The sequence below is a fragment of the Physeter macrocephalus genome, chromosome 19 (assembly GCF_002837175.3).
Source record: "Physeter macrocephalus isolate SW-GA chromosome 19, ASM283717v5, whole genome shotgun sequence".
NCBI classification, from domain to species: Eukaryota; Metazoa; Chordata; class Mammalia; order Artiodactyla; family Physeteridae; genus Physeter; species Physeter macrocephalus.
The window spans coordinates 6,723,041-6,749,323 of record NC_041232.1 but is presented as its reverse complement, the minus strand read 5'-3'; positions in this window follow the sequence as shown (position 1 = coordinate 6,749,323).

The following is a 26,283-nucleotide window of genomic DNA, read 5'->3' as shown; positions in this document are numbered from 1 at the left end:
TGGGGGACTCTGCTGAGGGTCCACAGAGGGTGAATGGCATCATCCGGTTTGTATGACTTTTATAACTTTCTGTGTTGATATAATTTCACACGTATAGAGAAGTTGCTAGAATAGCACTGTTATGGGTTAAATTGTGTTCCCCCCACCAAAAAAAAGAGATATTGGAGTGCTAACCCCCAATACCTCAGAATGTAACCTTGTTTAGAAACAGGATCTTTACGGAAGGAGTCAAGTTAAAATAAGGTCGTTAGGGTGGCTCCTAATCCAGCATGACTGCGTCCTTATCAAAAAGGGAAATGTGGGGACAGAGACAGTCACGCACAGAGGGAAGAGACACAGGGAGAAGGCCATGGGAAGGTCGGGGTGATGCCAGCGAACGTCTGGGGATTCTAGAACCTGCAAGAGGCAAGGAAAGATCCTCCCCTATAGGGTACAGAGGAAGCAGGGCTCTGCTGACCCCTGGTCTCAGACTTCTAGCCTCCAGAGCTGTGAGACAGGAAATTCCTGTTGTTCTGAGCCGCCCGGTTTGGGGTACTTTGTTATAGCAAAGTACTCCCCGGGAAACTAATAAAACTACAAAGGAGTTCTGTTTACTTTTCACCAGCTTCACCAATTGTAAACGTTCACCAATTGTCACATTTCGTGGTTTTCTCACTAAATTTAAATATATATGTGTATATATTAATTAGATACAGAATAGATTAGATACATAGGAGCAGATTATATATATCTCTATATATACTATACTACATATACTATAGGTGTATTATAGATATACTATAGATATATAAAGTATTAGATATATTTATTAATATATGTAATAGTATATTACATATATTAATATATAATTATGTACTTATGCTAATATATTAATATAAATAACGTATTATGTATTAGACATATGTATATAATGAATATATATGTTAGTATAGTATTAAATATATAGTCAATACTAATATATAACACATGGTATATATCATACATATATACTTATATACAATATATATAAATAGTTTTTTTCTGAACCCTGTGATGTAAGTTGAGTGCTGATTCCCTTCTCCAGAGTGACAAAATCTCCTGGTTTGCCTGGGATTTTCCTAGCTCTAGCACTGAAAGTCCCACACCCTGGGACCCCTCAGAGTCGTGAGCGAACTGGGACTGTTGGTCACCCAGCTGTTGAATATTTCAGAGTGTATTTCCTAAATATAAGAACAATGTCATACATAACCACAGCACAATTATCAAATTCAGGCCATTTACCATTGCTATCATGTGTTAGCCTGTTACCACAGTCACATTCAAATCCCACCAATTGTCCCAATAAGCCCTTGACAACTATTTCCCCATCCTCATCTCCAGGGCTAGACCCAATCCAGGATTATTTAGATATCATGTTTCTTGAGTTGCTTCTGGACGTCCAGATATTTCTTCTAGAACAGTTTCTGAGTCTTTTTGTGTGGTTGTGTGTGTGTGACCTCAGTAGTGGCTTACAGACCACTGACTAAAGTAAGAAGCCATTCTGATAATAAATAGACGCACAGAAGAGAAGGCACAGATCTGCTCTGCAGTAGGCAACCAACTGATAAGTGCGGAGAAATAATGGAGTTACAAGGCTAGCGTTTTGCAGCCATCATGGCATCAGTAGATTCAGGTGGCTGTCTTCCATGGATGCTAAAAGCCAGGAGTAAAAGTGGGATGAGGATGGGGATTTATAGTTTGGAAGTCGCTGGGTAGAGATTTCGGTCAGGGCCCCAAATCGCTTCACAGTAGAAGTGATTTGCTTTCCCAGGTCTTTGCCTCATGGGAACATCAGCTCTCTGAGGCTGGTGGCCCTTTCGCCCACTGCTGTAGCCCCAGTACCTCGCCAAGTACTGGAGACATAGCAGATGCTCGATACATACTTGTAAACTGAACGAGGGACTGGACGAAGAAGGTCTCTTACGGGCAGGGGTTGGGAAAGTAGAAATGTTTCTGCTGGATCTGTTGTACTTCCCTTTCCCACAAGTGCGTGTTTTCTTCCGTACAGGGTTCCAAAGCAGAAACGGTGGTGGGCGTCCACTCTCTTAAATGTTAACCGTGTAATAAACATGAATCACCAAAAAGTGCTTTTAAAATAAGGTTAATGGAGCTGCGTTTATTCCATTTTGTTGCATGGTTAACTAGATGCAAATAATTACTAGCTCCACATTTATGGATGCTCGTTTTAAGGTTATTTTATGTAGCTCTGTGAAGTGAAGGCTCTTGTTTTTCCCTCTTGGTTTTATAGGGCACTGTGGAGTAGAACGTTCAATAAAGCCCTGCTACAAAGGGGTACCCATCCTGGGGGAGGATTCCCCAATGCCCAGGCCCCCTGTGCTAATTCCTCTCGGGGACCCAACCCATCCCAGGCTGGGCCATCCCTTTCATATCCTGGAGGAGCAAAGTGTGGTCGCCTGGGTGTTTCAAGAGAAAAGGGGACAGCTGACCTGTCACTTGTCACTTCCCCTGTCAACATTATTGTTACCCATTTGGAATGAGGGACCATGCCAGCCCACTCCCCGCTCCTTTTTCTCTGCAGTGTGCAGAGCTGAGTGCTTAATCGACATTTGCATAAAATGCCATAAATCATAGAATCTTAAAGCTGCAAGAAGGCTGAGAGGTCAACCAAGCGATGAACAAGAAAGCCTGAACGGCCGGGGAAGCCAAGGAGTCAGGAAGAGAGACAGGTGGCTGACGGTGTGCATGCTCTTTGGGCACTGCCTCGTTTCACACTCACCTTGCCCTGCGGAGCCAGGATTGCCATGTCCACTGGGCAGATGGGAACACCGAGGCACACAGTGATGGCCGGCCTGGGATTCTCAGCAGGATCTGATCTGACTGACCCCAGGCTTCACGCTCTGTCCATGGGGCCTCACGGGAACCTGGGGATCTGGTCATCTGGGGGTGCATGACTGAGCCTCCGTTTCTCCATCTGTGAACTGCTTGTGGACACGTTCTGTAAATGAGTTATGCAAAGAGTGGAAAACTGAGTCGTCGGCACGCTGACAGAGAAGGGGGTACCCAGAGAACCCTGGCTCTGTCCCTGGCAGGGGTCAGAGGCAAAGAAAAGAGGTACGAATGTGGGAGTCGGACAGAACTAGGGTCAAGTCCTACCTTTTCTATGTGACTACTGCGTGAACTTGGGCAGGTAATTCTATCTGCTCTTCTGCCTTCGCTTCATAAATATCCAGAGTCGTGGTCAAGTGCAGAGTCAGAAGTCTGACTGTCTGGGTTTAACATGGCTCTGCCACGGATGACCTGTATGACTCCAGCAAGTGATTTATCATTATCACCACCCTCTACATCCTCCTCCTCTTCATCATCACCGTCATCAGTATCACCACCATCATCATCAAGGTACAGTGCATGTGTGATACAATACATAAATCTAAATGCAAAGCCTGAAGAGTTTTTACATCCTCCTACCCTGTGTAACCACCACCAAGATCAGGTTCTAGAGCACTTTCAGCAAGCCGGCAGCCCCTGCCCTTGGCCCTCCCAGTCAACCCTGCCCTCCGTCCCCAGAAGTAATCACTGCTCTATTGTCATCACATAGTTCTGCTTCCGAACTCCATACAGATGGAACCACGCACTGCTTTCCTTTGTGTCTGGCTTCTTTCACTCAGCGTCACGTCTGAGATGCATCCATGATGCCGCGGCTGCACAAGCCCATTCTTTCTCATCGATGTACAATATTCTGTGGTGTGACTTCACCACAGTGTGTTTATCCATTCTTCTGTTGATGGACATATGGGTTATTTCTCACATTTAGCTCTTACAAATGAAGATCCTGTGAACATTCGTGTGCACGTCCTTGGCGTCCCTAAATACGTGTTTTTTAGGAGTCTACGCTTAGGAGCGGAACTACCAAGTCATAGTTTAGACCCATATTTAGCATAAGGAAATGTTAGTGTAAGGGTTTTATCTCCTCTGTTCCTCCCCTTCCTCGTCTGTAAAATGGTGCCAACCTCTTAAGGATTAAGAGGTTGTGAGGATTAAATGTGATAATCTATATTAAGTGGGAAGAAAACAGCAAAAGACAGCATGAGATGTACAGCTAGATACCAATTATGTGAAGTTTCAAAACCTGCATGAACAACAAAATATAAAGTTTACGGATACATAATTGTGTAATAAACATTTTAAAAATCTATTGACGTAGTAAACTCCAAATATAAGCTCCTGGTTGGAAAGTAGAAGAAAAAACTGGGATCGGGGTAGGTGCACAGGGACCTCAGCTACAGCTGTGATGTCTTGTTCCAGTAGAAAAAGATCTGGAGCAAACAGAGCATGCAGTTAAGATTTTTAAAAAGCTAGTGTTTATTATATTTTCTGTATCCTTGCCTATATGTTTGAAATACTTTTCATTAAAAAAAACCGTTATTACTAAAATGTAATATTAATCTCCAAAATATTAATACTCCGTAATGGTTTGTAACCTGCTTAGGATACAGTATGCAAATAAATGCTAGCTATGATTATCATTAATACCAAGAGCCCATTGTACATGTAATTCTCACCCTTCTTCTTGCTGGGTAAATCACACCTCGAAAACTTGGTCCACTGTGGATCCAGCTCTCACACTGTTGCTGGCACAAAGGAGGGCCTCAGTAAACCCTAGCTCTGGACATTTTCTTCAACTGATCAGAAGTCACCAAGCACGGCGGTTTTGACTAAATATGTCAGCCCTTCTGTGTGTCCAACTCCAGTCACACTAGGAAACAAAGACCCCAGGAGATCTGTGCATTGGAGGGAGCCGTGGAACGCATGCTGCCAGCTCAGCCCAAGAACCTGGCCAGGTGAGTTATTCTTTTTCTCTCGAGACCTGCACAGGGTACCCAACAGCCAAGCTGCCCTTGACAACAGGCTCCGGCTTTAACAAATGCGATGCTGGAACTATTTATTTTCCAAACGTGTTTGAATTTTGACTCATTGTGGAGATGCAGTTGGGAAAAAAAATGACCAGGAAACACACACACACACACACACACACACACGCACACACACACACACGTTCACACATACAGAGAATAAGCCAATAGCAACCACCCTTCCCAGGAAAAAAATGGAAAAGATGAAGATAAGCAAAAGAAGCTTTTTCGTATCACTTCAATTAAGAGGAACAAAATAGTCGCCAGGCATACATGAGTGTGTTTGTGTATGTGTGTGTCTGTGTGTGCACCTGTGTGTATGAATTGAAAGGGGAGAGATTAGATGGAGAGGGAACAGAGTGCTTAGGGGACTTCCTTGGCCCCCCACCCTTAACCAAAAAGATGCTTCTTGACTTGCATTCCTCAAGCTGGCTGGACAGGATAAACGTGGATTTTTATTTTAATAATGTCTTAGGCAAGACGAGGGTTCCTTGGCTCTAGCAGAATGGGTGCCCTGACCTGGCATAGCATGTAGCCTACAGGATGAAATGTTGTTTCTGGGCTCTGGTGAAAGCGGAGCAGAGGAAGTAGTTGTGCCGCTAATTGCTCCATCGAGGGCTTGGTTTACAGTGATATCAATGCCCTGGCCTCCAGTAGATCAGCATTATAAAAAGAGAGAGAAATAGCAGCCCATTAGAACGGGAAGCAGGGATGCTGGGGAGCAGGTGGACAGGAGCTCCACACTTAGGTCAGCTCTGCCGGTTGAATTTCACTGGTGGAATCTTGGGGACAATGAGGGGTTTCTTCTGCCCAAAGTAAATGGCATTTGGAGCCTTTGGGTTTGAGATCTGCCTCTGCCACTTCCAAACTATGTGCTGGCCCCCTTGGAACTCAGTTTGCCCATCTGCAAAATGGAGCAATGCCATCTGCCCTGGGTTAGGGTGACAACTATAATGAAGGATGTCTAGCACCGTGCCTGGCACAATGCCACTAATGCTGACTGGCTCTTATTTTTAGAGGAAAGTAAGATTCAGACTCTCTGAGCAGGCAGTCTGGTGGGAAAGACATCACGTCCAATTGGGACCAGTAGAAAGGGGCTCAGGATTGCGGAGCTCTCTGTAAGAAAGGCAGCCAGGTGCTGCTGGGCACTTGTCTGAAATGCAGCTGGAGCTGGTGCAAATGGCAAACTGGGCTGAATTCTCCAACGTACCTGATTCTTCTCATCAGCAACGGTGACCAGGGGAAGCAGAGGAAACCTCTTTGTTAATCTCCTAATAAGCACCTACCACCTTCCATGTGTTTTACATGCACTGTCTCATGTAATATTTTATCCTTATAATGATGCTATTTTCCTCTCTGCTGGACATCTCTTGGTTTTACCAGCCTAGCTTCCAATCCTCCTTTCTGCTAAAGGTACATTTATACATTTTATTCCAGAATGAAGTCCCCATATGCTTCTGAGAGTGCTGTTCTGTGCCTGCTATGGGAGAGCAGGAGTCTGGCCATGACTTAGGCCTACCAGTCAGTGTATTCCATTCCTCTGGTGGCAGCGATTGACAGAGATGAGCATGTGACATATGACAGAAGTGAGGCTCAACTGCAGGATGTTAGCTGGAACTATTGGGAAAGGGATGGTCTTTCAGTGACAGTTGCTAAACTGGGAGGATATAGGTTTGGAGCTGCTGGCACCCTTTTAGTTACCATGAGGTAAGGTCTTGCCTAAGAATGAAGCCAACACAAAGAAATCAGAGTAGAGATGAATCAGATGTTTTTAATACTGTTTCATTTTAAAATGGTTTACAGTTGTTCACAAGGAGCTGCAAAAGTAGTAATACTTCACCCAGTTTTGTCCAATGATAATATTTTACATAACCATAGTAAAATTATCAAGACCAGGAAAATGACATTCGTACAATGCTATTAACTTGAATACAACCTGATTTGGATGTCACTAGTTGTATGGGAACTTTCTGGGGTGGGTGTATAGTTCTATGAAATTCTATCACATGTATTTGTCACCATGAACAAGGTATAGAGCGCATCCATCACCACGAAGAAACTCCCCCAAGCAACCCCCAAATGGTCACACCCCACCCCACCCTTAATGCCTGGCAACCCCTGATCTGTTCTTTAGAGCTATAACTGTGTCACTATGAGAATATTCATATATAGCACTCTTTTCTTCGTCTTTGAATATTTCCGTCTTCCAGATGAATCATATATAGCACATGAACTTTCAGGAGTGGCTTTTTTTTCACTCAGCACGATGCCCTTGAGATCCATCCAAGGTGTTACATGTATCAATAGTTTGCTCCTTTTCGTTGCTGAGTAGTATTCCTTTGAAAGGATGTACCATCGTTTGTTTAACCCTTCACCCACTGAAGGCCAAGGTATTTCCTCTTTGTGGGTATTAGGAATGAAACTGGTATGAACATCCATGTACAGGTTTTTTATGTGAAGATAAGTTTCATTTCTCTACAATAAATCCCCAAGAGTGAGATTGCTGGATTATATGCTAAGTGTATTTTAACTTTATAAGAAACTGTCAAACTGTTTTCCAGAACAATCCCCCGACAGCAGACCGGGGGGCATAGGACCTTCTTCTTGCCCATGTTCTCCTGATAAGCAACACCGCATTTGTCCCTGGATCACAGAAAACATGCACTTTCCCTCTTTAGCGTCTGTACTTGGGAGCAAATGTGAAATGAGATTCAAAACTGGCATTCAAAAACAACTGTTATTTTTTCTGATTATAAATAAGATGCTTGGTCATGGCAAAAGCACAGGCAGACCTCGGAGATATTGTGGGTGTGGTTCCAGATCACCGCAATAAAGCAAACATTGCAGTAATGCTAGTCACACAAAATTTTTGGTTTCCCAATGCATATAAAGGCTATGTTTACACTACACAGTATCTATTAAGTGTGCCATAGCATTATGTCTAAAAACCAATGTACATACTTTAATTTAAAATAATGCTTTTGGGAAAATGGTGCCAATAGACTTGCTCGAAGCAGGGTTGCCCCAAACCTTCAGTTTGTAAAAAATTCAGGATCTGTGAAGCACGGCAGAACAAGGTGTGCCTGTATTTGGAAAATTCAGCAAAGGGTAAAGAAGAACTAAAAATCTCCCATAAACTCACGCCCCAGGTGAAACCACCCTTGGGATTTCAGTGTTGGAATCTCAAGGTTCATGCTCACCATCCTCTTTAAACGTCCACAAGTCACCATCCATCCTTGGCCGGTGGGGTGGGTGCCAGGTTTTCTCTTTCCTTTAATAAGAAGGGAACTGAAACAAAGCAAAATAAAAAATTGGAGGGGAAAATACGGCCCAGGCCTTGGCTGCTTCTCTCTTATCGGCCTGCACTTCATGGAGCGGGAGTTTCCTCTTATGGCTCTCAAGAATAGACACGCTTCTAGTCCTGTCACGCGCCTCCAGGCCAAGCAGCCCATTCTTATCAGCAGAAGCGCCTGGTGCATTGTGGGAGAGCCGGCTGGGTGGGGACCCTTCCCAAGAGATTCCCCGACTGGGCCCCGGGCCAGCTGCCCTGCTGACCTGGCGTTGAGTTTTGCTTCTCTTTGCAGCCTTCCCCTCCCCACCTTCCCTCGCTTAAAGAAGGCTCTGGGCTGAATAGAAATGACTTGCTGGGGTGGTGAGCCCCAGAGGGACACCCTCTGCGATTGTCCCCAGATCTCTCCAGAAGCCCCTGGGCTGGGAGGGGTGAGGAAGTTGAGGTCATTGGTGAGGGGAGAGTGGACTCTAGGGAACATGAGAACACCCCTGTACACTCTCCGGCCCAGCAGTAGAGAAGTCAGATCCACGAGTACCTGTGATGGCTTTATCCCCTCGGGATCCCTGGCATCCTGATGGCTATGATTTTTACTATATATATATATATTTTTTTTTTTTTTCTCATAGTTGGGGAAATTGATTCAAGTTCATGGAGATAATTCTAATCTGCTAGTGTTTCTCCATTTTCAAAATCTCAGGTCTAGTCACTGTCACATTTAATCTTTGAAATGACCCTTACCGTGGTTGCAATTATTTTTTCAGGTTTAGAGTTGAGAAAGAGGAGGCAGGCACAGAGAGGTGAAAGAACCGACTCAAGGTCACATAGCCGGGAAGGGGCAGAGCGAGGGTTCTGACCCGCCAGTGCCCGCCTGCTTCTGACTTCCTGCTCTTTCCAGCACCCTGGGCCTCAGTTTCCCCATCGGCACAGAAGGCGGATTCATCTAGATCCTTTCTATGGCTCCTTCTCCTTAGATCCGCGGCATGTGGGATCCTCCCAGACCGGGGCGCGAACCCGGTTCCCCTGCATCGGCAGGCGGACGCGCAACCGCTGCGCCACCAGGGAAGCCCCTCCTTAGAACTTTTTGATGCCCGTGTTTCAGAATCAAATATTTGCAAAATCCAGCTCAGAAAGGGGCCTTGACCCCTGGAACCGAAAACTTGAACAGAGTCAAGTGTGAATTTGCTAAAATGGGAGCGAACTGGCCCAAATCCAGCCCGTCACATGCTGGAGGTGGGTGGCGGGACAGTAAGGCGCCTGGCAGAAAGTGCAGGCAGTCAAACAGGAGAGGAGGGAGATGCCTGAGCAGGGCATTTACAATCACTTATTGCTTTGGGGGAAAAAAATCACGATTAATATTTTTTGAGTGTAAGGAGAATGGAAACTTATAAACAAAAGTCAGCAGAGAGGCTCCCATCTAGAAAATCCAGCCAATGTTTGGCCAGAATGGTTCTAAACATCTCTGTGCACATTTGTATTTCTAGATGAAGAACAGTTTGCAAATGTGCATGAGCCTTGTCCCTGGTCATGGTGTGACCTAGCCTTGGCAAGCTGGATTCTTTGTCCCCGTCAGTAAACGACTCTCCTTAATAGTCATGGTTTCAGCACGTTCCGGTATTTGAATACATCGCAGTTGTTGAACTAGTGCTTTTGAATACATCGCAGTTGTTGAACTAGTGCCCTGTTGATGGACCTTTAAGTGGTTTCCAAATGTTTGCTATTGTGAGCAACCCACAGCTCAGATACTATCTAGATGGAAGACATTGTAGATATAAGAGATATAGATGCATGTGTAGGTGTAGGAATTGGTATTGATACCTATGGGTACACGTCGATATCAGTATGAGTTTTAATCACTGGCATCAGAGTTTCTTTTAGAATGAGGGCTTGCTTTTTTGAGGGGCAAATAGCTTGCTAACTGGGCGATACTGAGGTGGAAGCTTGAGACGGTCTCTCTTCCTCTCGTAAGGCAACATGGGCTGAGGGGCAGACACATAGGAAGTTCTCAGTAATCATCCCTTTCCCCTTCTCTCTCCTGCCAGCCTCACTTCAGAGACAACAAAGAGGCAGCATTCCTTGAATAATTCATTCAGAAATCCAAACAAGGACTTCACACCTCCTATGCGCCAGATTCTATGCTAGGCATTTGGGACGCAGCCATGGAAAAGGCGGGGACCTCACTTTCCAGGGGCTCCGGGCCAGGGAGAGGTGCCCAGATGAAGGGCCAGGTGGGATTTAACAGCAGTGTGAAGAGTTCGCGCGAGGAGCCATGAACAAGGTCAAGAGTGACTGTCGTGGTTTTGGGGGGGATGGGTGGGCGTGGTCGGAAACACGTTCTGGCATCAGAGACCCCAAAACTAGGCTTGCAGGGGGGATGATGAGAGCTTGCGGGTGGGAAGTGCACTCAGCAGGACGGAAGAGAATAGAGAAGGCAGTGGATGAGGCAGAGATAAGGGGGCTGGAACACGGTGGTTTTCTTGCAAATGGCGGGTGAATGAGCTGCTCTGACTCGTGACTTCAGTGATGGGGTGGGGATAAGGTGCCTGCAGGCCTGGGACGGGATCAAAGGTGGGGATGTGGAAAACAGGAGACACTGCCCTGTCTCTAGGTGCTGGGCGCCAGGGGACAGCGTCCTGTGAGGGTGTGGGTCATACGTGGACAGCTCATATAATTTTTCAGGGGGAGGGGAAAATCATATCTTGGACAAAAGCCCCTCCTGATTTTTAAATATCGGCAAGGGATCCAATCTAAAAACCAAATGAAGTATCAACAACCATAAAAACAACTAAAAAACCAACAGCTCCACAAAACGCCTTGTAAAGACTAAACAGAAGGCATCCTGGTGACAAAATTGTACCCAAAGGACCCTGGTTGACCAGCTTGTCACTTGACACCTCCCCAGGGATATGTGACCTTCAAAGACACCCTCCAAATACAAGCTTCAGGAAAGATAAGCCCCTTCCACGTGGCTGGGTTTATTTCTAAAGCAAGGTTTCCTTGTCTGTGTTCAACTCGATGGGTGGAGGAAATAATTAGAATTGATTTCTCTGCACCCGCCAAGGAAGAGAATACGAGGCAACTTGCATCTCTATACATGGCAGAAGAGGGGGAAAAAAAAGAAAGAAACTTCCTTCCAATCTGTGTCTCATCCCACGGATAGGCTTCTCACTTTTTGGACTGTTTTCGGGGCGTCTTTTGATTACAACATTGGTTTGAAGAGACACTAATTGTACCCTGCTTACAATGCTTGTAATTATGCGTATTACATTTTGATTCATTTCCATATGTCAACACCACTCCGAGATGCAGGGTGGTGGGGTGGCTGAGAACCGCTTTTATAATCGGTTATTGTCTATGAAGAAAAAATCCGCACAGAACATGAGTGAAGTGTTCTTTGTTGAAATTGGAAATAAGATTATACATAAAAGTCGTCCTCTGACATCCAGAAAATGGACAGTTTAAAATAAATTGCCACTGCTGATCAACAAGATTGCTAGCTCCCTTCTTCCCTTTTACACTAATGAGGGAAATACTTTTCAAGTCTCTAATAGCAAGATGTTCGAGTGCGTCATTTCAATAGCTTTGTTCTTAATAAAAGGTGACCCCAATATTCCCCCCTTTGCTGGAGACATTGTCCTACCCCGACATATTTGTGAGTCCAGGCTCCTTGTAAAAAAAGAAACGAGGGAGAGAGAGAGAAAGGAAAGGAGAGAGGATGGGGGAGGTGACGGGGCGGGGTGAAGGGGAGAGTGACAATGTCTCCTTAGCTTGAAAAAACCCAGCGGCATGGCGACAGGCAGGATCGGAGCCCTTCCAGTCTGAAGGAAGATGACTCCGAACCAAAGCAAAAATAAATAACCGAAACCAAACAGCAGCTTCACAGAACCTGTGTGCAGACCGAGCTTCCTCGGAGGACTTTTCCTGAGTGCAAATCCCTTTCGTGCATGAGATGAAAGGACTGAGGCATCTGGCTGGCATTTCCACGCAGTGGCTGAGGCAGGTTGTTGCCTGCAACTCTGGAGCCTGAAAGATGCTGAAGGTTGGCTCCGGATGGAAAATCCTGGAGGTTTGGGGTGAGCCAAGGCTTGAGTGCTTTGGAACAGGATTTGCAAAGGGCTTGGGGTGGGGGGCAGAGCTGGAGGGAAAGGGCACGGGTCTAGGGCACCCCCCCTTGTTCACCGCTTACACGCTGGGTGTATATACTGAGTTGTGTCCCTCTCAAAATTCATATGTTGCAGTCCTAACCCCCATAACCTCAGAATGTGACTGTATTTGGAGACAGGACCTTTAAACTGGTGATTAAGTTAAAACAGGCAGTTGGGGGGGGCCCTAATCCAATCTGACTGGTGTCCTTTTAGGAAGAGGAAATTTGCACACACAGGGAGACAGCAGGAGTTCACACAGAGGCAAGGCCATGTGAGGTTACAGAGTCAGAGGCCAGGTCTGCAAGCCAAGGAGAGAGGCCTCAGGAGAAACCAGCCCTGCTCACAGCTTGATGTTGGACTTCCAGCCTCTAGAACCGTGAGAAAACACATTTCTGTTGTTTAAGCCACTCGAGCTGTGGTATTTTGGTACAGCAGTGCTAGCAGACTAATACAGTTGGTGACGGAGGGCAGGTCACGTCACCTGGTCTATTCACGGAGAAGATAAATCCCATCTTGCCCTGCTGCTTAGAATCACACTGAGCGCAGGGCAGTGCCTCTCGGAGTTCAAGGGTGGGAGTTTCTGGGTAAGGAGGTAGGATTTGTGTCACAGTCAATAGATGTATCCAGGGAGAGCGATAACAGAAATCCCCATTGATTGAGACTAAAGCCGGTGCTATACAAGGACTTCCTCATGAATTCCTCCACCAGCCCTGTGAAAGGGACTGCTATGGTCCCTACTGGAGATGGGAAAGTCCTAAGTGGCCGATTAGGGTTGGAACCCATTTCGACTTATACAGGTATCCCCTGCTTTTAGAAAGTTTGCTTTATGCCATTTCTCTTTTGTGAAACACCTACGTTAGGATCTGTTTTCACTAACTGAAAGAAATTCCAAGAAGAGTTTTGCTTTTACGAAAAAGGGAGAAGAGCAAAAATTGCGTTCAGTATTTGTCTTGCGTTGAAATGTTGTAGAGATAGGATGAGCCCCGAGCAGGGCGGGTGGCACCGTTGAGTTCCCTCCCTGGGATCCACACTGAGCATCTCAGCATCCGGCCACCGTAGCTTCGAACCTCTGTCCATGAGCATCTGTGCTTTATCTCTATTTATTTTGTGCATCAGTGAGCAAGATGTGTCCTAAGGTAACTATTTCTTCGCTTTACGCCGTTTTGGCTTACGGAAGGTTTCGGATAGTGGGAGAAACCTGTCCTGGTTTTCTGTGGTTTGTATCTCCTGATCCTGAGTGTGAAAACTGTTCAGACCCACTGTTTGGGAGAATGCCAAGGGCATGATGGAGCAGCCTCTTCCAGACATGTTTCCCCAGCTGTCATCCCTTCTCCAGCCTCTAAGTGTTTAGACGTCTTCCCTTCCAGGCCACCACAATGGGAATCAAAGTTTTGCCCAGATTGGAGGTCGGGTTCAAGGCTCTGAGCAGAGATTCATTTCTGCTTCGGAATATTCCTGAGTTTTTCATTTTGCATAGTCTGGCCACGCAACAACTACTCCGCGATGTGCTTGTATGCTCCCTGGGGACACCAACATGGCATCCTGCGATTTGGTCTTTTCACAGGACTCCACGAGGCTATTGGCCTCCTGCTCTGTCACTATATAGGACAGCCTCCAGGACAGTTTTCTCCCTGGGGTCAGCTGGCCCTGTTGTGGGGCCTGGTTGTCTGAGTGTTCATGGTAACACGGTCCTGTCCCCTATAGAGGGCTGTGCTTTGAAATATAGGAAGAGATGCCCCCAACGGTGGCCTGCAGGCCATCAAAAAGAAACCTGGCCAAGTCCCAATGTGAGAATTTGTTCTCAGCAGTGCTGGCACCTCTTCCGTAACTCCAGCCTGTGTTTACTAACGTGAATGAATAGTACAAGCTAACCTTCTGTGTTGGGAAGGCCTGTGCTAAGATCTTAGGCTCATCAGAGCATGTCAGCCCTCCGTCCCCAGCCAGCCAGCAGGGAGAGGCAAGGACCCCTGTTCTTCAGAGGAAGAGACCAAGGTTCAGAGAGGCCCAGCAGCATGCTGAAGGTCACACAGGGGGCATGGTGGAGTCGAGCCAGGATTGGGACACAGGGCTGTCTGACTCCAAAGTCCATGGGCCAAAGCGCTGGGCTGTACTGCCTGCAGCTGCTGCTTTGCCCGGGACCCCCATGCACACCCCACTCAGGCAGGGGCCTCCTGCTCTTTTGGTCCCAGTTGGCCCTGACTGGTCCACCATCTTCCCCCTGACTTCAAGGCCATTTTGCAAGTGTCTGTGCCCTCTCCTAGTGTCCGTGCCCCAGCTGACCCCGGATTCTGCTTTTGCCGCCTCTGCCTCCGGGGTCATAATGTGAATGGGAGACCCCTGGGCTACAGGGTCCATTTAGATCTACATCTGGCTAGGGACCTGCAGGAATTCTGCATCGTCCTCCACTTGTTTTTTGCCTCTCTCTCATCTCCGTGTTTTTTCAACTTGTGTCCTTTCATATTTTGTTTTGATACTAGCTTTTACACTAATATTTACACTCATGCTCGTTGATGGAATTCCAAAGAGTCTCTGCCATCCCAGAAGAGTCTCGAGGATGCTGTGAGCCCCACAAGTGCAGGGCCGTCTGTCCCACTGATCCCTGAGTCTCCCTGCCCCACACAGGTCCTGGCTCATGGTCGGTGTCCAGTAAAGGGTAACTAAGCTCCCATGGTCATTATCCATCCATTCCTACCACAGGTGTTTATTGGGCACCTTTTATGTGCCAGGCACCAAGGTAGATCTGTAGATACAACAGTGATCCAAAGAGACAGAAATCCCTGCATTTGTGGATCTTACATTCTAGTGGAAGGATGGTGATAAGGGAGGGAAAGTGGGGGAGGAGGAGAAATCAGAACATAACGGGGAGGGGAGAGAGGGAAGGGGCGGGTGGAGGGAGAGAAGGAGGGCCAGGAGGATTTATGCATAGAAATGTCTCAGAATATCAAAAATAGCAAAATATCAAGAGGTTTCCTTTTTCTTGAGTTCTTCGTCTCCTTTTCTGTTACATTGTCTTGTTTTGTTTGTTTGTTTGTTTCTTTTTACCTTTCTAACACTGAGCCCATACAATTGGTTTAATGGTTTTTTAAAATGAGGGCTTTTTGGACTTGAAGAGGTAGGAGACCATGATCTGGTCCAACCTGTCCATTTTATCGATGGGGAAATTGAGGCCCAGAGAGGATGAGTGACTTGCCCAAGGTCATGGTGTGTGAGGGACAGGGCTGAGACTGGGGTTCCGGGCAGCCCTCTCTCCCTGCAAACGCAGATCCTCAGGAAGGAAGCTCCCATAGAAACATCCACAGAAGGGTGCCCGGCCGGGGTGGACAGTTCCAGGCAACTTAGATTTGGGCCACAGGACCCACAGCAGGCACAAATGGTGAGGTGTTTGCTTTCTACCGGGGGTGGCAGTCCGGACCCCTGGGTCAGTCATCACTCCAAGGTCAAGCCTCAGCAGTGGGACACTGGAGCTGGACTCTGCTCCTTGGGCGAACATTTCTGAGAGGTCCCAGGGGAATTGAGACCCCGTTCACAGCAGTGACCATGACAAGCACCCTCAAATTGGCCCTCCCTTGTCCCTGTCTTGCTGAACGGACACTAAATAGGTAAATAGTCCTTGAATAAGTAATATGCGTAGTATGCCAGATGGTGCTGGCAGCTAAGGATAAAATGAACTGACTTTGTGGGGTGGAGCGTGACAGGAACTGCTGTTTTGGAGAGGGTGGCCAGGGAAGGCCTCTGATGAGAAGGCATTTGAACAGAGAACAGGGAGGAGGGAGGGAGGGAACCCCAAGGCTATCTGGAGGAAGAGCGTTCTAGGCAGAAAGAAAACGAATGCAAACACCCCCTAAGTGGTAGGGTGCCTGGACTAGGAGGAAACGAGCAATGCTCCAGGGTGGCTGGAGGGGAGCGAGCAAGGGGGGAGAGTGATGGGAGAGGTGAGGAAATCTAGTGTTAGAGAGATGAATTGATTTCCCCAAGATCACACAGCAGGGCTAGGCTTAGAACCCTGGTCTTTCAGAGTCACTCTTCTATATCACACCAAGCATCATCCTCAAAAACGTTGAATGGAAAAGAGAAGGAGAGAGGGAGGGAGGAAGGTAGGGAGGGGAGATGGATGAATGGATATAGGGATAGATGAATGGATGGATGTATTAATGGATGATGAGGATGAATAGGTAAGTGGAAGGATGGCAAGAAATAAGGAAGAAAGAAAGGAAAGATGATGGATGGATGGTAGGAAGGCAAGATGAATGGATGGATGGATAGATGGATGGAGAGATGGATAAATGGATGGATGATAGATGGATGAATGGATGGATGGATGGATTCTAGGCAGAAAGAAAACGAATACAAACACCCCCTAAGTGGTAGGGTGCCTGGACTAGGAGGAAACGAGCAATGCTCCAGGGTGGCTGGAGGGGAGCGAGCAAGGGGGGAGAGTGATGGGAGAGGTGAGGAAATCTAGTGTTAGAGAGATGAATTGATTTCCCCAAGATCACACAGCAGGGCTAGGCTTAGAACCCTGGTCTTTCAGAGTCACTCTTCTATATCACACCAAGCACCATCCTCAAAAACGTTGAATGGAAAAGAGAAGGAGAGAGGGAGGGAGGAAGGTAGGGAGGGGAGATGGATGAATGGATATAGGGATAGATGAATGGATGGATGTATTAATGGATGATGAGGATGAATAGGTAAGTGGAAGGATGGCAAGAAATAAGGAAGAAAGAAAGGAAAGATGATGGATGGATGGTAGGAAGGCAAGATGAATGGATGGATGGATAGATGGATGGAGAGATGGATAAATGGATGGATGATAGATGGATGAATGGAGGGATGGATGGATGGATAGATGGAGGGATGAAGGGATAGATGGATGGATAAATGGCTGGCTGGCTGGCTGGCTGGATCAGTGGATAGAGATCAGGAAGGGAAGAAGAAAGAGAGGAAAGAATAGAGGAAGGAATGATGGTTGGATATATGGATGGATGGGAAGGTAGGGAGGGGAGATGGATGAATGGATATAGGGATAGATGAATGGATGGATGTATTAATGGATGATGAGGATGAATAGGTAAGTGGAAGGATGGCAAGAAATAAGGAAGAAAGAAAGGAAAGATGATGGATGGATGGTAGGAAGGCAAGATGAATGGATGGATGGATAGATGGATGGAGAGATGGATAAATGGATGGATGATAGATGGATGAATGGAGGGATGGATGGATGGATAGATGGAGGGATGAAGGGATAGATGGATGGATAAATGGCTGGCTGGCTGGCTGGCTGGATCAGTGGATAGAGATCAGGAAGGGTCAAGCCTCAGCAGTGGGACACTGGAGCTGGACTCTGCTCCTTGGGCGAACATTTCTGAGAGGTCCCAGGGGAATTGAGACCCCGTTCACAGCAGTGACCATGACAAGCACCCTCAAATTGGCCCTCCCTTGTCCCTGTCTTGCTGAACGGACACTAAATAGGTAAATAGTCCTTGAATAAGTAATATGCGTAGTATGCCAGATGGTGCTGGCAGCTAAGGATAAAATGAACTGACTTTGTGGGGTGGAGCGTGACAGGAACTGCTGTTTTGGAGAGGGTGGCCAGGGAAGGCCTCTGATGAGAAGGCATTTGAACAGAGAACAGGGAGGAGGGAGGGAGGGAACCCCAAGGCTATCTGGAGGAAGAGCGTTCTAGGCAGAAAGAAAACGAATACAAACACCCCCTAAGTGGTAGGGTGCCTGGACTAGGAGGAAACGAGCAATGCTCCAGGGTGGCTGGAGGGGAGCGAGCAAGGGGGGAGAGTGATGGGAGAGGTGAGGAAATCTAGTGTTAGAGAGATGAATTGATTTCCCCAAGATCACACAGCAGGGCTAGGCTTAGAACCCTGGTCTTTCAGAGTCACTCTTCTATATCACACCAAGCACCATCCTCAAAAACGTTGAATGGAAAAGAGAAGGAGAGAGGGAGGGAGGAAGGTAGGGAGGGGAGATGGATGAATGGATATAGGGATAGATGAATGGATGGATGTATTAATGGATGATGAGGATGAATAGGTAAGTGGAAGGATGGCAAGAAATAAGGAAGAAAGAAAGGAAAGATGATGGATGGATGGTAGGAAGGCAAGATGAATGGATGGATGGATAGATGGATGGAGAGATGGATAAATGGATGGATGATAGATGGATGAATGGATGGATGGATGGATGGATAGATGGAGGGATGGATAGATGGATCGATGGAGGGATGGATAGATGGATCGATGGAGGGATGGATAGATGGATCGATGGAGGGATGGATAGATGGATCGATGGAGGGATGGATAGATGGATCGATGGAGGGATGGATAGATGGATCGATGGAGGGATGGATAGATGGATCGATGGAGGGATGGATAGATGGATCGATGGAGGGATGGATAGATGGATCGATGGAGGGATGGATAGATGGATCGATGGAGGGATGGATAGATGGATCGATGGAGGGATGGATAGATGGATCGATGGAGGGATGGATAGATGGATCGATGGAGGGATGGATAGATGGATCGATGGAGGGATGGATAGATGGATCGATGGAGGGATGAAGGGATAGATGGATGGATAAATGGCTGGCTGGCTGGCTGGCTGGATCAGTGGATAGAGATCAGGAAGGGAAGAAGAAAGAGAGGAAAGAATAGAGGAAGGAATGATGGTTGGATATATGGATGGATGGGTGGATGGATGGATGGATGGATAGATGGAGGGATGGATGGATGGATGAATGGATGGATGGATGGATGGATGGATAAGTAGAAGGATGAAAAGAAATAAGAAAAAAAGGAAAGATGATAGATTGATGTATAGCAGAAAGAAGGAAGAGAGGAAAGACGGAAGGAAGGAAGAAGGGAAGGAGAGAAGGAAGGAATTTATAATGTATTTAACCTCAGTGCTTCCTGCTCTAAGTCTGGCCCACTTCCGTGTCGGGGGCTGCTGCCTGCACCCCGCCCTTTCTCTGCACCCTTCCCCCACAGCCCCCTTGCTGTTAAGCTTGCTGAGCCCTCACCCCAGAAAGGTAATTCTATCCTCTAATTACAGCACTTGTAAAAGTAAGAGAGGAGCTCATTCTTCAGAAATAAATCAATACAAGTTAAAAGGCCATCCTGTTTGTTTCTGTAACAATGCTCTTTAGAAAATTGGGTGCTGTTCCATTTGCTGACGGGTAGCCCATCCGTCATCGGCAGCCAGAGTCACATCACATTATGTTGCCAAACATAATATAGCATGATCGGGATGATGCATCAAATTGGAGATTGGCAGGGAAATGAATTTTAGCAGAGAGATCTCACTTGAGAAAATACATAAAGCCAAGAAAGAGCAAAAGCTTAGAGGGAGTTTTCATAATCAGATATGGGATTTAGAAAGCTCAATAGTACCAGGAATCCCCAAACCAGGAAAATTACACCAATAACAAGATATAATCATAAAAACCAAGAAACATATTAATAATTAGAAGAGAAGGGAGGACAAAACTGTCAGCAGTGTTCCCTCTGCTGAGACACGCACCAACCACAAGAGACAGGTTTTATTATTCCTATTATGTGGTAAGGAAACCGAGGCTCAGAGAGGTTAGGTGAGTTCCCAAAAGTCACACAGTCATTACCAGCAGAGCCAGGATTCAAAGTTGGATCTGCTGATGCTGGACACAGAAGCACCAAGGTGTGTAGATGAACTGGGGCCAGTTTCTTAATTAGACGTAAACAACAGTTGATTTTCTGAAAGTCTCAGAAACTTACCTGAGGCACCAGAATATACACATCTCGCACTCTTGCCAAGGAGGCATGGCTGGTTTGAATGTGCCTTCCAGCCTTACGGTCCTTTGGGTCTATAAATAAGTGGCACATGGGTTGTGATGGTTCCAGGGAGGGTAACCGCCCTCATTCTGGGAAGCCTGAAGCTCTGCCCGTGACTGGTATTTCTGTTGGCACTAAGTAGGAGTTTGATTTTGCACCAAGCGGAGGGTTCGTGGTTAGCAAGCCCATCCTGGATTTATGGGCCTCGCCGATCCCCCAGTTCTGCTCATGCTGGGGCTTGGAGGAAGATGGAGGTGGCTATCAACCACAGGGCTCGCTCTGCCATGCCCCGACCCTTTCTCTGTCATGTCTGAGGAGCTCCTTTCTTGAAGGCACATGGCCTCTTTTTCCTGGCAGATTCAAGCTGGTGAGATGCTCATGTGAATTTTAGGAACCCCCAAGGGACTTGAGCACATACTCTGCCTAGGGAAATTTGGCCTAGTTCCTGCCCTGGAGGGGCACAGGGGAGAGTATGTGTAAACAGACAAGTGTAGCGTGCTTTCATTTATTTGGAAACGCTCTAGTATCTCAGGTGTAGAATACAGTGCCAGAATCATAGTGGGGTTAAATAATTGGGAACTCAGATTGTTGCTTCTATGTAGGAATGTTCAACCATAGCAGCAGAAAGGAGAGAGTAATTAACTGAGCCAGGATGAAGCGGTGAGGTTCATGTTGGATTTTGAGGCATGCATAGGAGTTTGGTTGTAGGCAAACCTATTAGAGATAAAGGCATTCCAGGAAAACAGGTTAGTGGGCAGAAAGGGAGGAAGAGTGGCATGTTTGGGGAATAATGTAATTTAGGAAGGGAGTGTTCCCTGGTTTGTCAGGTGGAGGTGAACAAAGAATGAGAGATGTGTTATAAAACACTCCTTGGTTAGGTACCATGCCACTCTACCTGTGGGTGGCACTAAAGACAGAGTCCAGATGCCATGTGCCCCAAGCTGCGTTTTCCAGACCTGAAGCTAATTAACTGAAATGCAGGAGCACGTAGGACTGTAATGATTCTTTTCCTCCCTTTAGAATCCTCCTTTCCTTCAGATGATAAAAGAGATCTCTCTACTTCAGCAGACACAAAAATTGCTTAGGGCACGTGTGAAAATGCAGATTCTTGGGCCCCACCCCCAGAGATTCCGATCCTGGTGGCCCTTGGACCACACCTGGAGAAACACCACTCCCCACAGACCCTGAGCGAGGGGCCCACAGAAACAGAGTTCTTTATGCTGCAGCACCCACACCAGGGATTCGAAGTCACTAACAGACTTTCCCCAAAGGAGGCACGTTTGTTTCAAGGTCGTTTCAAGTTGGGAAGAAGGGACATGGGGCGGGAGCTCGAGATTTCACAGCGAGTACTTTGTGAAATCACAATGGCATACTTTGCTGTAGAACCACAGCAGCACCTTATTAAAAAAAGATCAGTGGGGCCCTTGGAATTGATCATAAACTATTTCTGTCAATGTCATACACAACCGTGTTTGGGGAAGTTTGCAGGTACATCTGCTAACTTGAAAGGTTTTGGGGTTTGAAAACAAACAAATAATAAATAAATGAATGTATAATAAAATGAAGAGGGAGGAAAATCACACTTTGAGTTGGGAGACAAGAAATCATAAGAGAAAGGAAAACTGTGTATCCATTTTGTGTGTGTGCCTGATACCAACCTTGTAGGAATATTCAGTAAGTGAGGAATGAATGAATGAATGAATGATGGATAACATATTTCACGGATAGTCTGAAGGCAGCTGTGCCTAGAGCAGGAGCTTAGAAAGGACTGCATTTCCAGTTCCTAGTATTAGTTTTGGTAGTGGGATAGTTTCTTTGTTAAAATGAATTGCAGGGAATTCAGTGGTCCAGTGGTTAGGACTCCATGCTACCACTGCAGGGGGCATGGGTTTGATCCCTGGTGGGGGAACTAAGATCCCACAAGCCATGTGGTGTGGTCAAGAAAAAAAAAAAAGAATTGCAAGTCTGGACAGCAGTTAAGAGAGCAACTCCTTCCATCAGTCTCACTGGGCTCATTGCCTCAGTCTTCCCCCATCAGCTGTGGAATACTGAATTATTCGTTTCAGTTCTTGACTCTTCTGTAGTGATATGTTTACACCGTTGCCAGGGCTTCCTAGTGGGGAAGGGTACTTCTCCAACCAGTCTTGACCATGTGATCTGCTTCAGCTCATGGGATATTAGCACATGTGACACTTGCCTTTTGTCATGAGTAGTTGATGGTTTAAGGAGGATGGGAGGCATGTGGGGTAGACCCAGAGCTGAGCCCTGTCAACGACAGCCTAGATTACCCCAACCAGCCCTTAGATGCATGAGTGAGAAATCAACAGTTGTTGTTTGCCACTGAGAGGTCTGTGGTTGTTTGTTATGCAGCATTATTGTGGATGTAGCTGACTCATACAGCAGCTGTGTGACCCTTGGCAAGTTATTTAAGCATCTTATGCCTCCGGCTCCTCATTAGTAAAATGGGGAAGAATATGTTACCCACTATAATCAATCTTCCAGAGTTATTATGAGAATGATATGTAGTAACACAACTATTTAGAATAGTGCCTGGCATGTAGCATGTCCAAAAACTTCGGGCAAGTTAGTATCATCATCACCATCATCACCATCATCATCATCATCATCATCATATGTGAAACCATGAAAATTGTTGCTTACATTGAAAGAGGAATCTGGGGTAGATTCTAATCATGATCAAAGTCTTAACAGTATTCCAGTTGAAGGAGATGAATTTTCTTTATGTTTGCAAGTAATAATTGCATTTGCTGAGCCTTCTCTTGTGCCCTGAGCCAAACCCTCAGCCAAATATTATACGTTATTATTTTGTTGAATCCTCAGAACTGGTCTATTTACAGATAAAGAGACCGAGGTTCAGAGAGCTACTTCACCTAGGGTAGAAGTGATGGAGCTGGGATTGAATTTGATGGAAACTCCAGACTCCACATCTGTAAGCTCCATGCTCACAGCTAAAGATTTCCATGTACTTTACCGATGAAGAAACTAAGACTCAGAGAGGGGAGGTGCCTTGCTTGAGATCACACAGCAGGTAAATGGCAGAATCAGCTTCCTTTTGATATTATCAGCTCTGTGAGATGAGAGGAAATCTCGGGGGGGGCGGGCGTGACTTGGAGATAGAGGCTGGTTTCTGAGGGCCCAAGGATGTATTCTTGAGGTTGGATATAAAAAAGAAACTCCCCCGATATCGGAGAGGTGGTGCTGTGCTGGGCCAGTGTGTGCCGAGGGTAACCGAGCAGACGTTCCTGGACCCACTGCTGGGAAATGTGCAAACGCAGAACTATTTCCCCTGCAGAGCTGGGTGGTGTGCAGATGCGACTTGCACAGCTGTCGAATCCTGCGGTGCTCGTTGGCTGTGTCTCACCCACTCCGCAAAGCCAGCCTGGCCATTTCGGGTGGGGATCAACAGCACACAAGGTTGAGTGTGGCTTTTCTGCCTCCCAAAGGACCCGTCGGATCTGCCACCGGGACACCCCCTCCTCGACTACATCTTCTCTCCAATTGAGTTTTCAGAAACATGGATAAGGCAGAGTCCTGGAAGAAATAATGAGAGAACAAAGAGAAAGGAACATTGATAGAGTGCCTACTGCATGCCAGGCCCTGGCTAAGTCACACTTTTATAAACTCTTGCTCTTCAGAGGCTCATCCCAGCATCATGGAGAGTTCTGCGGAGCTGGTTAGAAATGCAGAATTCCAGGTCCCAGACCTGTTGAATCAGAATCTTCATTTTAACAAGACCCCTGGTGACTTGTGTGCTCATCAGTCCTGTTAAAAATCCTCATTGCCTCCCTTGTAATGTAAGCCCCCCGAACCCCAATTTTAGGGGGAAACTGAGCTTAGAGCTGTGAGAATTTCCTAAGGTCTCCCGGGGAGGAAGAGGCTGCACCGCCATCTGCACTTGGCTCTATCTGACCCCAGAATGTATGATCTTTGGGTCACCTTACAAGCAGAGTTCTGTGGTTTCAGGACCATGATAAAGAGGGGCAGTGTATTGGAAACAGCCTTATCAGTGGCAGCTGTGTAAGTAAGTCTCAGCTCTGCCACTAACTTGCTAAGATGTGTCTCTAGGACTCAGTTTCCTCATCCATCAAACGCAGGTGAGGATGCATTACTCTTGGTTGGGAAGTTCTGATTCTAGGATTCCAAGGGGTAGTGCCAGGGGCCTCTCCCATCTCCACATGGGGTCGAACCGCATCCACCCTCCAACCCCAAGGAACCTGGGGTTGGACAAGCTACTCCCACAGCCTGCAGAGACCCCAGGCTCTCGCCATCCCCCAGTCAAACAGAACTGCCCAGCCACCTCAAACACTACACAAAATCGCAGGCAACAGGGCAGAAAACCCAATTATTCTCAGCTGTTACACTGCTTAATTTAATATTTCCAACGGGTTCCTTGAGCTGCTTCTCAAGAATGAAATGCATATTTGGGCTCTGTCACAAAACATTACATTTTGTCAAGGCAATCCATTTTGCTGCGGTAATTTGTAAGTGCACGCCGGCCTCCGTGCAGTCTGGGGCTTTTACTGTGTCTTCTGGGAGGAGAGGCCAAAATGGGGATCTCTGCGGTGTCAGGTGGAGATGGTACACTGACAGACCCTGTTGTGGCGTCTGTCTTTCTGAAGCTCCAAAGAAAGAGAGATCTGGGGGAGAACAGGTAGACCTGGGACTGCCTTTGCCTCTGGAATTACAGAAGCAGGACCTGGGGTTTGGGCGAGGGAGTTGCTGGTAAAGGATAATTCTGTTTTTAAACTTTTTTAAAAAATTACACAAATCATCGTTCCTAGGCATTGAAGAAAAAATTAATTAAGATAATAATAAGAACAAAAGAAGAAATCACCTACAAAGTCTCACCAAGAGATGAAGATGAGTTTTGTTAACATTTTGTTATACGGATATCCTTTTAAATGGTTTAGAAACACTGTGCGCGCACACACAACCAAATGGGATCCCATATTACATACTAATTTAAATTTAATTTTTGAAATAACTTCAGACCCACAAGAGGTTGTGAGAACCTTACAGAGTTCCTCTGTACCTTTCCTCCCATGATGATATTTACAGAACCACAGTATGTGATCACAACCAGGAAATTGACACTCTGTGGACTATTTCATTATCTGCCTTCTCCACTTAACACTTTCCCATTAGGTTAAATTCTGGTTCTGCCCCTTTCTACCTGTGGGATCTTTGTCATGAAACTTTAGTTTCCCATCTGCAAAATGGATTGCTAAATGAAGCACTCATCTCATGGCAGGCTTGTTGTGAAAATTCAATGATATAATGCACAATGCGTGACCCACCTGGAATGCTTAGAAGACACCAGATACCGTCTGTGCCCATATGATTTTATCTTTGTATTGTCCCTTCACATCTCAGAGATCTAGGGAGGTGCCTGAGTGCGGAAGGGCTGAGAAGGCAGGACCCCTGTTTCTCTAGCTCCCGGTAACCGTGGTTACTATTTTTTAAAAATCTACTTGATGTATTTGAATTTCATTCATAAAATCTGGTCTTAGGAAAAAGGAAGGATTGTGGGGTTTTTGAAATGGAGGAATTCCAAAGGTTTTCCTGATCTCAAATGGCTGCAAAGTATTCTGCTGCATGCTTTACTTAGTCAGTCCCTTTTTGTTGGAGACTTAAGTTGTTTCTGACTTGTTGCTAATACAGACTCCTCTAAAAGGAACATATTTGTGCATCTATTCTTGCATATTGACTAAGTATTTCTTTAAGATGAGTTCTTATAGGTGGAATTTTAAGGAAATCAGGGAGACTTGATTAAGAAGGAAGCAGTTGCTTCTCTTTCATGAAGCACAGCACTGGGGACCCCCTCTTGCAGAACCCTGGATGAGCATCACAGAGAAGTCTATTTACACGCTTGGCCCTTAACTCGCTTATCATACTGAATCCTCCCATAGTTGGATATGGTGGGAATTTCTCTTCCCATTTTGCTGATGAGAACACTGAGGTTCCCAGAGGAGAAGCAGCTTCTCTCAGGCCATACAGCAGGGAGTCAACCTGTTTGCAATCCAGGTGCACTCCACAAAGTCTCAGACTACCCTGCACCCCCCAACACACACACACACACACACACACACACACACACACACACACACACACACACACACTTC